At 35.0% G+C, this 11,953-nt stretch overlaps 1 long non-coding RNA gene across 1 annotated transcript; it reads right to left on the bottom strand.

Moving 5' to 3' along the window:
* Nucleotides 1–4,689: 4,689 nt before the first annotated feature.
* LOC146141494 (uncharacterized) lies at nt 4,690–6,302 on the bottom strand. Its single transcript, XR_014498719.1, has 2 exons — nt 6,113–6,302; nt 4,690–5,357 (listed from the first exon to the last, which is right to left on the bottom strand). It is a non-coding gene; the product is annotated as an uncharacterized LOC146141494 (long non-coding RNA).
* Nucleotides 6,303–11,953: the final 5,651 nt, after the last annotated feature.

The raw sequence follows: 11,953 nt of genomic DNA, 5'->3' as shown, positions 1-11,953 counted from the left end.
AAATCACTAGTTTTAGCCGGGTAAATAGCATTAGGAGGTGCCTATAAGCTATTTGCCCGGATCGCTCTTTTACGCTTGTACCCGTTAGTGATTATACGTCGGTTTCGGCTACTTTGATCTCCGGGAAAATAGCTTTTTGCATTTATTAATGAAATGTTTTGTACCTGTGCATGTCAAAGTCGCCGGTGTCCAGCTATCAGCAGTACCATCACAAGTTGCTGTAGCACTTGCAATGGCAAACCCAATGTTGCAAAATACTGTTACAACAGTTCCATCATCATGACCTGCACTCGGTAAAATGGGCACAAGAGTTCCTTCAGACACACCAGGTTGAGCCGTGCATTGAGCTGTGAAAAAGTTTAATTAGTTAAACAACTCGAGGTAAATAAACTTGTTAACATTAAATCAAATTGTAAACTAATAATCTAAATAAAAAACTGTAAATGTTTCAAGTTCGCCCATTTTGTTTGTTTAAGCTTAATAAAGACGTCACTCTGTATCAGTTCGGATTGAAATTTGAATCTAGGTAAATTAGGATGATTTTGTTGCACTATTACTTTAGGTGTAATACACCTATATTTTTATATCATTTATATGTGTGGAAATCTTTCTTTTTTTAAGGGTGATGGTTCTATTCTTGTTTGGAAAACTATAAAATTTCTAGATCAACTTTACAATTATTTTAATGAATAGATTGGATCCTTGTAACCTAAAAACTAATAAACTAATAGCGTAATCAAAGTTTTGTGTTTTTTGGCCAGATTGAATTCAGGGGGAGCATGTGGCTATTCCTCCCCTAAACTGTATTTTTCGACTATTTTCACTAGCAACTCAAAACTTTTCACGTCGTGCGTCTTATCGCATTGAAAGTTTTAACACCTCGTCAATCTAAAATTTAAGAAATAGACAAACTTTGTTGGGTTTCTAAAATTACTTATTTGTGACGTCACGCTTTGACGTAACTTTGTGACGTCATGTTGTCACTTAAAATTCATTGGACACTCCAAACAAAAACCTATAGCTCCGTTTCATTTTTGACCATGTCATACAAAATAATTTTTTTTTAACTTTATTATGTACGCTGTACGGTACATGTAAAGTTTATTCGCGTTTTGTGCGAATTCGTTCAACTTTTAATACGTTTTTCCCTATTTGTGGGAAAATGTCTGGTAAACTCTTGTTTAGTTAAATTTCTGCCCAAATAATACATATTGAGAAATACAAGTAGGAGAGGCATATTTTCGGAGAGGCGCTTATGTATGTATTTTATATGGTAAAAGTTTGAAAAAATATAGCTATGGGAGGTCATTGTTTAATGAGGGGGAATTAAAAAGTCCAGAGATAAGGTCACAAGGTTACGTAAAAAACGTGATGTCTTAAAATGCTGGCTCTAAGAAGAGTACCATAGTGCGTTTTTTTTTGGTGTAACTAATAGGCGGAACTTATAATAACAACGATACTTTACAAAGACGTATACATGTTAACGATGGATAACTGTATGTACAGGGCTTTACTACAATGTTTAACTTTGTACCGGTAAATAGAATTATATGGGCCAAAATTTATTTTCGGGACATACCTTGTTTTTGCCCCAAAATGTTTCAGATTTTTGTCCGGAGCTTTATAGAAAAAGTATACATCGTAGAACTTTCAAATTTTCAGACATGGCGTAGAGTGGTATGAAGGTGCAATGTCGAGGTTTATGAGGCTGCACTCCTAAGTCCTTTTGACTGGGGGGAAAAACTTGAAATATTGCGTTTTAGCTCTCTGTAGCTAACGACTGCCATCTAGTTTTTATTTGTTTTCATGTTACGATTGGTGTTTATTCTGCTTACGTTGTCATATGTTTAAAATTGAAATTGCATATGCGTATAGTTATTGTTCATGATTTGATCTACAAGTACGCCCAAACTATATTTTTTGAAAATTTAACAATGCCATTGTAAAAAAAATATTTATTGTGATACATTTTATCATAGTCTATTCTTTTTTTACTCTAAAACAGGGATCGGAAACCTACGGCCCGCGGGCCGGATCCTGCCCGCCAATGTAATTTATCCGGCCCGCCGCCTCTTTGAGAAATTAGACACGAGTCCATTTCACACTTTTTGACTATTTTAACTAGGTAAGTGCAAAAAATTTTCGCGCTTTAGACCAATTAACTGAGAATTAACCACAAAAAAACTGAAAACGGTAAAAAAATGAATGTTAGCAACACTTACCTTCTACGTCGTAAGCGAACGCTAGCAGACAAAGTGAAAAAAATTTAAGTAAGTGCATTCTTGTATAACTGTGTTACTTGTTGCCTACAAAAAATTCTTCTGCTAAAAATTTTCAATTAAATATAGAGCATAGACTATAACAAATCTTCTCATAAAAATAAATTAAATATAGAGCTTCGTATATTGCCGTAAAGTGTGTTATTTGTAGACTATACAACAAATCTGTTGCTAAGAAATGAATTAAATATACAGCTTCTTTTATTGCTTAAAATGCATCGGCGGACATTTTTACGATTAAGTCGCTTTGCGTTAAGCTAACTGCATAAATACGGCTCTTACTAGTTTACAAATTGCATCTTTCTAACTGAAAAAAAAAAGTTTTTTAATTGTGGCACAAATCACTAAATTTTGCAGAATTTCTAGGGCCGAATTTTTTTACTCTGCTGAAACATATCTGGAAAACCTATTTAAAGATAAACATTTAGGCGATTAAAAACAAACATGTTTAAATAAGTTACCATTCAATTTGATTCTAAATATATACCGCTGATTAGGATTTCGCAATTACCAACAGAATTATACAGTCACTCATTTTAAACCCACGATTTATTTAACACGATCAGGCTACATTGGATTTCGTGAAAATGAACAAATTTTAACAAAAATACCTATTTTTCTAGGTCAGTTAATTGTGTTAACGCAGCGCGGCATTTTGTGAAAGAAAACTCACTAATAATGTAAAATAGAAGCAGCTATCTTTAAGAAACGCTTCTAAGACTCGTAAGGTAAGGCGCCGGCTCAACCAACATTCTAAAATGAACAGTACACCAAGAAACGGTCGAGGCACCTAAAGATTTAGTTGATTAGAAAACACTGGTTACATCAAATTCAAAAAATTAAACGCTCGTTGATATTTGGCAAACCGTATTTTGTTTAGTATTTAGACTAACGACGTGCGACAGAATAAACATTGTCGTATTAAAACCGTGAGTCCGTGAAGAGGTAGTTCTGTTTACAGGTCGGATTTATTCCTATTCATTTTCTGTATCGAGAAAAAACACCCCATTGAAGGTTGTATTTTGTCTGACTTTTTGCCTGGCAAGCCGTGTGAAAAATAACAAATACAGCCACAATAAAGTTGTCTTTATGGCAGCAGGGTTGTTTGATACCAACCATCACATTGTTTTCGATGTCAGTACAGAAGTAGACAAGATGTCGCAATCCAGTTTTTCGACAACTAAGCCTGTGGTGTTGCAACAACCCCCAACATCTATTTTAAAAGGCACTTTGTAAGTCGGTGGACTGTCCATACCACTGAGTGTATCGCTGTTCAATATAGCAATTGTGTAGTTTTGATTTTCAAAATTCGCCTTAACAAAGGGCCTAACAAACCAGTGTTGGAATGACTTAAGTTTCCCAGCCTATCCAAAAGCAATATTCCATGATTTATTGCGTCGTGTGACACATAACTGTACATCAAATTTCTGTTAATTAAATGTCGTTGACTTGCTCGCAAAAATGACTTGACCTGTTGCAACACTGCTTGAAACAGATATGGTGAATACCAATGGTCAGTAAACTATGGGCCGCGGCCCGAATGTGGGCCGCAGAGCCATTTTTAGTGGGCCGCGAGTTACTTTTGAATAGTTTAGTGTTATCAAAAAATATACGTAATTAAGTTTATTTTGACGTTGAAATAATCTGCCAGAAATTATTTGCTGACTAGCTTTTGGTTGTTATCATGTAGTTGTGGGCGGCGTGATAGCCGTTCAATCATTTTAAAGTTGGTGTGACATAGAATTTTAAATTGGCCCAGCTTGAAAAGGAAACCGTGCCAAATGTGGCCTTAAGAGTCGAACTACATATGTTGCCAATTTAAACTATAAGTTGAAATTTTTCGCGCTTTGCGCGTATATTCTTTGTTCTATAGTATTTTTTCCATTATGGTATAGCAGTGTTTTGGGCATAAATGCGACGTGTGACATTTAACCCTAAAAACAAGTATCATGAATCCGCCACTGTTTTCTTTTACGTAGTGGGCCTTCAATAGACACACCTGCGACAAAATGCAAGACTTGTTACAAAACTTGGATCGCTATTTGTCTGAAAGTTGAGTTTGTTTGAACGTATGACGTAAAGAAAAAAAAAAGACTTAGATTACGGGCCTAATAGGCTCTTCACGATATCAATAATTATAGTTAAGAGGCTTTTTTGCATAAAACCGATTAAATAATATTCATTTTTCCTCGCAGGTACAAATTTAAATTTACCTCCCTAAGGAGCCAAGTTGCTCCCTTTGAGAACCACTGAGTTAGAAGTTGGGCTTCGATATTCTAAATTTCTTATACTAAGTATCCAATATTAAGGCAACAATGTGCGTGTGTACATCTAGCTTAAAGCATCAAAAGCCTTTTGTTTGGACTGAACAATGACAAAGAGCGACAGCACACCTTTATAATCTGGTAAATTGTATTTCTTGAGATTCGCTACAATCACGTAGAAAAATGGAAACAAATGTATGAGGAAACCTACAGTTTATTTACATAAACACTTATATGTTAGACTCACGTATGACCATAACACCATGTTTGCTTAGGGCTTAGCCATTAACGTAACTATTCAAAATTAGCGCAAAAAAAATTCAATTGATATTAGATGGCGGTAAAGTTTATTATAGAAATGTCAATGCGGTACAACTGCTTTTTTGAAAAACGTGCATTCTTGACGAAATTTATTATCCAAGAAAATTCATAAACAAACAATATTGTTAACTTATGCTTGTCGTATTTTAGAACACACGGACACCACATGTGAATGAATGCCTAATATTTTAAACAACAGCTTTATCAAAATATTTGGACAAGAAATACCAACATTAGTCACAAAACAAGTGCACTACTTAAAAGCTAAAAAAAAGATTGTCTATTGGTAAATTCGACTTTCCTCTAAAACCTCAATTTTTGATTCATAAAGAAGAATTTGGTTGTTTTGATTTAGAAATACCAACAAGAAACAAACATCTACACTCTTACGGACAAAACAAGACGTTTATTCAGAGAGACGCGACGAAAGCAAATGCAGAGAGAACCATCACAACGAAACTTGTTTGCAAATGGAAAACTGTCGAGCTGCCACCTAAAAAACGAAAGTTCGAATTATTTTTTTAGTCATAAATCACACAAAGAGTTTGATAATAAATTGCAAAGCCAAAAATGTCGAGTAGATCGACAGCTTCTTGATTAAGACGTTTCGATACGAGCTTGTATCATCTCCAGTTGATGTGACTGAGAAGCACATTAAGCATCACTTATAAGAGATGGGACACAATTATTATCAGTCTGAGTTTCGAAAGTTGGGCCATTATTTTGCACCTTCAGGTGTCAAACATCTCTTATGAGTGATGCTTAATGTGCTTCTCAGTCACATCAACTGAAGATAATACAAGCTCGTATCGAAACGTCTTAATCAAGATGCTGTCGATCTACTCGACCTTTTTGGCTTTGCAATTTATTATCAAGCTACATTACAGATCCGTGCATAATGTGCCCACACAAATAGTTTATTGCACAAAACAAGTAGTGTGAATTCGAATAAAAGTTTTAAAGGCGCTATCCGGCCCATCTTGTATTAAAGTGTTGGATAAGTTGTATATTTTCCAACCGCTCATTCTATGTTATTCTGGGTCAATTTTGAAGTTGCAAGGGATAAGTTTGGATTTTGACCAAAAGAATAACGTTTTAGTTGGGGCTAAAACCTGCCTCCGTATGCATATTATTAGGGTTGTTCAAAACACACTTTTTTTCGAATTTCTAATTTTTACCCCTGAAATTGTTAGGTTGTCAAAAAAAAAAGTCAAAAAAATGGTTATTACACTGTAAACATCGACATACCTGTAGTGGTAGACGTGGTGGTTGCAGTAGTGGTTGTGCTGCTTGCATCACAGGTGGGTGTGGCCACGTTGTAGTTGTTGGCCAGAGTTCCGTCGCATTTGAGGGTCGCAGTAGTGGACGACAGTGTGTAGCCGCTGTCGCAAGTCACAGTGACCTCTCCGTTAAAAGCGACAGTGCCGGTTGGAGCCATGACACCGTTGGTCACAGTCAATGCCGAGCAGGTAATAGCTGGTTGAACATTGAAACAAGAGTTATTAATTCAAATTACGAATGCCTTTTTCAAGGATAGATTAATTACTGCACAAGCATAGGTGGTATTTTTTTACCAGGTATCGACATTTAAATATACGAAGCGTCTTATTTTATTTACGAAATGGTAACTCAAGGTATTTCAACAGTTTATGGGAGAAATTCGTGTGCGAGTAAACAATTAGTTTAAAACTAACTTGGCCCTATAAAATGTTGCAAGAACAGTTTCTATCCTCTAGTAAAATGTCTACACTTTAAATTAGTATCTTCTTCAATTAGTAAAGTTATTAAAATTAGTATCTTATTAAATTAGTAAAGTGTCTACACTTAAAATTACTATAATTGAATTAGTAAAATGTCTACACTTGAAAGCAGCATATTTTTAAATTAGTAAAATGCGCAATGTGACATAATCCAAACATAATGTGACTCACACATTATTTTATCTGTTATATCTCAAAAAAACAAAACAATATAGAAAAGATCTTTTATCAACTGTTTTTGTAATAAAGTAGTTAATTTCTAGATGTAAAAACAGCATCCGAGCTGAGAATACATGTTGTTTAAACAACTTCTCGTAGCACTACAGCAGAAAACACCAAAATGAATAAATGTTAGGTAATGCCAGATTTTAGTAATGTTGTTAGATATACTTTTCAAATTTAAGTGACCAACGACAAGCAATGAATCACTTCAGATATCATTAGTTTGGAAAATTGTAGTTAAGCTGTTAGATTAAGCAAGGAAGTCTATACCACATAATGCCCCAATGCGTGTTTCACTTCCTCCTCATAAAAGTTGTGAATTCCTGCTGATAAAATTGAACATTGAATGGAGTTAATAAAAACAAAACGAAAGACAGACAGATTTAAACAGCCTTATTGTAGATGCATGTTTTTTGTTTCAGACGAAAAGTCAGAACTGCTTGTATTAGGATTAAAAGAAAACCACTTGCTTGAGATTGATGCAGTATAAATACATAACGGAAATAAAACTCAGACGACTACAGTAGGTGGCCCTTTTTGCTACAACAGCCGTGCTACTAACTGCATTACTAAGAGACTATAAGCCTATAAGAGAACCGTAAGTAGCTGATATTACAAACGTTACGCCTCTTACAAATTTTTTTGCTCGAGGAATAGAAAATGGAGCTCTATGTTTAACATTTCTCTACAAAATGTTTTCACTACTAAGTTAAGCAAAACAAAAGGGATATTGATGGGACAAAATATTAGTAAAATATGGATGTACATTGTAAAAATGTGGAATCACGCGCTTGGCTGGCATTTGGTGACTGTGTGCTAACTTTTGAGAAAATGCAAATTGTTGCATTATTTTCCGTTCGATAAAAAATTTCAGGTTCGGCAATGCTAACCTCCATTTACAAAATCAGAAAAACATCCTTTTGTCCAAATTTGGTGAAATCAGTTATTGGTTCTGCTCGGTGTTGTAAACAAGTTGTTATGAAATGACTTAAGTCCCAGTCAAGTCATTTGAAAAAACAACTTCAGTCTCAGTCCAGTTATTAGAAAAACAAGTCCAAGTCAAGTCATTTGTCTAAAAGACCTCACTCAAGACAACTCATTTTGGTCTAGAGTCTTCAGTCAAGTCCAAGTTATTTAAAAAAATGACTTAAGTGCCCTTAAGTTAAGTTATTAGTTTAATTTATTACAACGCTGGTTCTGCTATATTTAGTTTAAGCAAAGTTAATTGTTTTACCTGCGTATGTCAATGTGGGTACAGTCCACGTGTTGCTTGCAGCAGAACAAGTGGTTGTTGCAGTAGTTATAACGAACCCGACATTACAAGTCACTGTGACTGTATCACCGTTTGCAAATCCTCCATTAGCAGGAAGAGCATTGGGTGCTAAGGTGCCTTCCACAACGCTAGGCAATGATGTACATGCAGCTGTAATTTAACATTAATGCATTACATGAAACACCTCCATCCAGTTCCATTTAGCGCGTAAAAATCTGAGGTATTTTAAACTTTTTCCTAACATAACATTGCCAAGACACTTTTTGTTGTTAATTAGCATCTTTTGACAAGCAAAATAAATTTTAATTGACAAACCCAAGTATTTTAGGGACATGACTTTGGATACTCAAAGACTTTTGGAGAGTTATTTAATCGAAAAACAACCAACAATTCGCTTGAACTTCACGATGTGCATTTATTATTTTTGTGTGATCAGTGATAAAAAATAAAATACAAAGTATACAGTTTGAATCTCGAAGAGAATGCAAAAAGCATGTTGAGCTATGGTTGTGCCGAAGGTCGTAAGTTCAAACCTCACCGCAATTTGGTTGTTTTTCTTGCCTGGCATTGCTGGCAATTTAGACCTTCTCAGGCTGACATTTTTATTGTAAGCTTTTCCGAAGGTATTTGTGTATTACAGCAAACTATTTAATATTTATGATTTTGTGAAAAGTAGAACAAACAGAAAAATGTTACCTCTACAATCCAACGATGTTAGTGTCCACGTGTCAAGTGCACTACATTCAGCAGTATTGGCACCAACAGTTGACGCTAATCCAGCAGCGCATGAGTTACAACTGTGTTGCCCGTGTAGCCAGGAGAAGCGGGTAATGTGAGGGTAACTGTTCCCGAGTTGATTACAGTTAGTGCAGCGTCGCAGGTAAAAGCTTGGGTGAAAACAAATAAGAAATTAATTTCAATCTTTGTTTCAACCCTAAATACAAAAAAATAGGTACAGTTAAATTTGGGAGATTTGTATTTTGCCCTACCCTTTGTGTCTAAAAGGCACAAAAGCAACATTTTTTGGACTTGAGCCTTTATACAGGGTTGGCCTTAAGCACTCGCCCGCTCGCCAATGCGAGTGCAAATCGCTCCGGGTGAGTGCCGATTGACACCTACTCGCCCGACTGGCGAGAAATTTAATTAGTTGGTGTAGGACAACTTGTGTTAAGCACCACTACTAAGCGAAATATTACTTAGCGCCAGTTATTTCCCTAAAAACTAAGACGCAAATGCATTCAACACTACACAAATAATAAGGTTAACCGAAGTCACGTCCGAACCCCGTAATAAAGACTCTTTGTCCCGTTTAAAAAAAAATCGTCAAATACGTCATTGCTGCAGTGGCAAATAGTAATAAGGTTTATCGTTTAACTTGAACGTTGTTAATATTTAAATGTTTAACCCAGTCGTTGACGTCTTTGGAAAAGTTTATTGGACTTGCGATGTACCCAGGATAATAATTCTACTTTTTTGTATTTATTTAATTGTTTGTTTTGCGAAATGAAGAGCAATTGCTACAGTTTTTGCTAACAATAAGTTTCAATAGAAATGTTTTATAATAATATTTGTAAGCAGTGTTTTTTTATGTTTTGAGGGACCGAAACCTCCACTGAACACTACGATATTTGGAAATATCGCCTACTTGTGTAACTGCAAACTATAGTGTTAGGCGAAATGTGGCGTTTTGTTTGTGGCGTGAAGCAACCTGCGGTAAAACGCTCTTCAAGCACAGAAAAACAGAATACGAAAAAAAGAGAGCTCAAGGATTTTTATAAAAATGGAAAACAGGCAGGCCGTGGCGACTAAATTGTCAGTGACGTCAGTGTTATTTTTTACACTAAAGATTGTTAAAAATATTTCGCTAAAACATTGTCTTAAGCGTAAACTGCTTTATGGTTCATTAATTTGTTCATCAGTGCTTGGAAATAAACAACCAGACTTTTATAAAAACTGCTGTTTACGTATAAAAACCACTAAACAGAATAACGATAACCCAAAAAATGACCGCTTTAGGTCGAAAATTTGCGGACGGCGTGCCAAAAAATTTGGCGAGTGTTATTTCGTCCGGGCGAGTGCCGATTGATGTAAATTTTTGCTTAGGAACAACCCCGTTATATCACCGAAATTGATTAATTAAGCAAGACCAGACCAAAATAATCTAGTTTGCAGTAACATAAGAACTTATGACTATGGATTAGGTTTGCTTACAGTTTGAATATTTGCGCCTAAAAGTGTTCATATGTGAGTGGCGAGTTTAGTTTTTTAATTTATTGGAGCTACGCAGGGTTAAAAAATTTTTATATTAGTTTTAATGGATTTGCATACGGAACAAAAAGTGCCGAAATTAGTTTTATTTGAGCTATGTATGGACTAAAAAGTGTTCATTAAAGCTATGAACTGACAAAAAGTGCACAAATTAGCCTAATCGAGCTACGTACGGACAAAAAAGTGCATAAATTAATTTTATTGGAGCTATGCAGGGGTAAAAAATGTCTATAATAGTTTTAGTGGAGCTGCGTACTAAACGAAACATTCCCAAATTAGTTTTATGCAAGTTTCGGTCAGAAAAAAAAAGTGCCCAAATTAGTTTTATCCCAGCTCATACGGAACAAAAAGTGCCAAAAAAGTGACACTATACAGTTTTTATTTTTTGTATAAAAGCCCTTTTTTATATTAGAAAAAAATAGTTGCTATACTTTAGCACGAGAAAAAGTTATAACATAAAAATTGGCACGTCGGCATGTTTGAGTTGGACACTCATGCGCTACAGGGTAACTTAAGGTCGACTTTAGGCCAATGTTCAGCCAGTTTATGAAGAGCATAATCGTCAAGTAGGATGGCAATAGCACTGTTGCATTCTTTGCAGTACATTATTTGCCTGCATAACAGATCACGTTAATCAAAAAAAAAAAGAACTAACCAAAGTTGAATCAACTACATTAATTCAGTTCAATTGTAATTACAATTACACCCTTAAATACACATTACAATTACAATTACATTAATAATTATAATTAATTACATCAATTACGATTACAAAATTAAAAACGATCAGTACCAATAACTTCAAAATAAAACGTCATAAAATCAAAACAAATCTATTTTTAAAAATCATTTTTAATTCTAATTTGTCTGTTGGAGACAAATCACATTCAACTTGGCTGAGGTTAAAAAATTAAGGGGCTAATAGGGTCATACAGGGGGGGGGGGGGGGGAGGGATACACTGAGAACAAGTTGTGTCCGCAAATATCAAGGCAAATCATTAAAACTAAAAAAAATCTACCTATTGTATGCAGAAGATTTTTTACTCCTAAATTGCCCTCTAATTTCATAGAATACTCTGGTGTGATATCATTTATGAGCTATTATAATCATTAGAACAGTGGTTCCCAAATCCCAACTGTGGTACGCGAGGGTCTTTTAGGTGGTACGCCACTAACTTCAGCATAGCCTACATATAAATTGGCGAAAACTTTAATTTTTTCAGTTAGCTTTAACTTAAGGTTTTGCACGTTTATGACATAACATTTATCTTGTTTAAGGAAATAAACGCTGATCATTGTCGTATGTATAAAGGTATTTCAACTTCAATACAGGCAAATTTATACATAATACCGACAAATTGGTACATAATGCTGGAAAATTCGTGAATAATAGGCTAGTGCAAATTTATACATTATGCTGGCAAATTTGAACTGTGAAGGTACATTATACTGAATGTGTAAAATATGAAGATATACTCGTCCTTACACGTAAATACGATAATGACTTTAGGAGTAAGCAATCTTCAGACTTTCCTGTCTTGAACAAAATCAGTCAGTTATAAGATA

Source organism: Ascidiella aspersa, chromosome 5 (genome assembly GCF_963924565.1).
Source record: "Ascidiella aspersa chromosome 5, kaAscAspe10.2, whole genome shotgun sequence".
NCBI lineage: Eukaryota > Metazoa > Chordata > Ascidiacea > Phlebobranchia > Ascidiidae > Ascidiella > Ascidiella aspersa.
The sequence above is the reverse complement of the archived record's forward strand: the minus strand, read 5'-3'. Positions and strand labels throughout refer to the sequence as shown.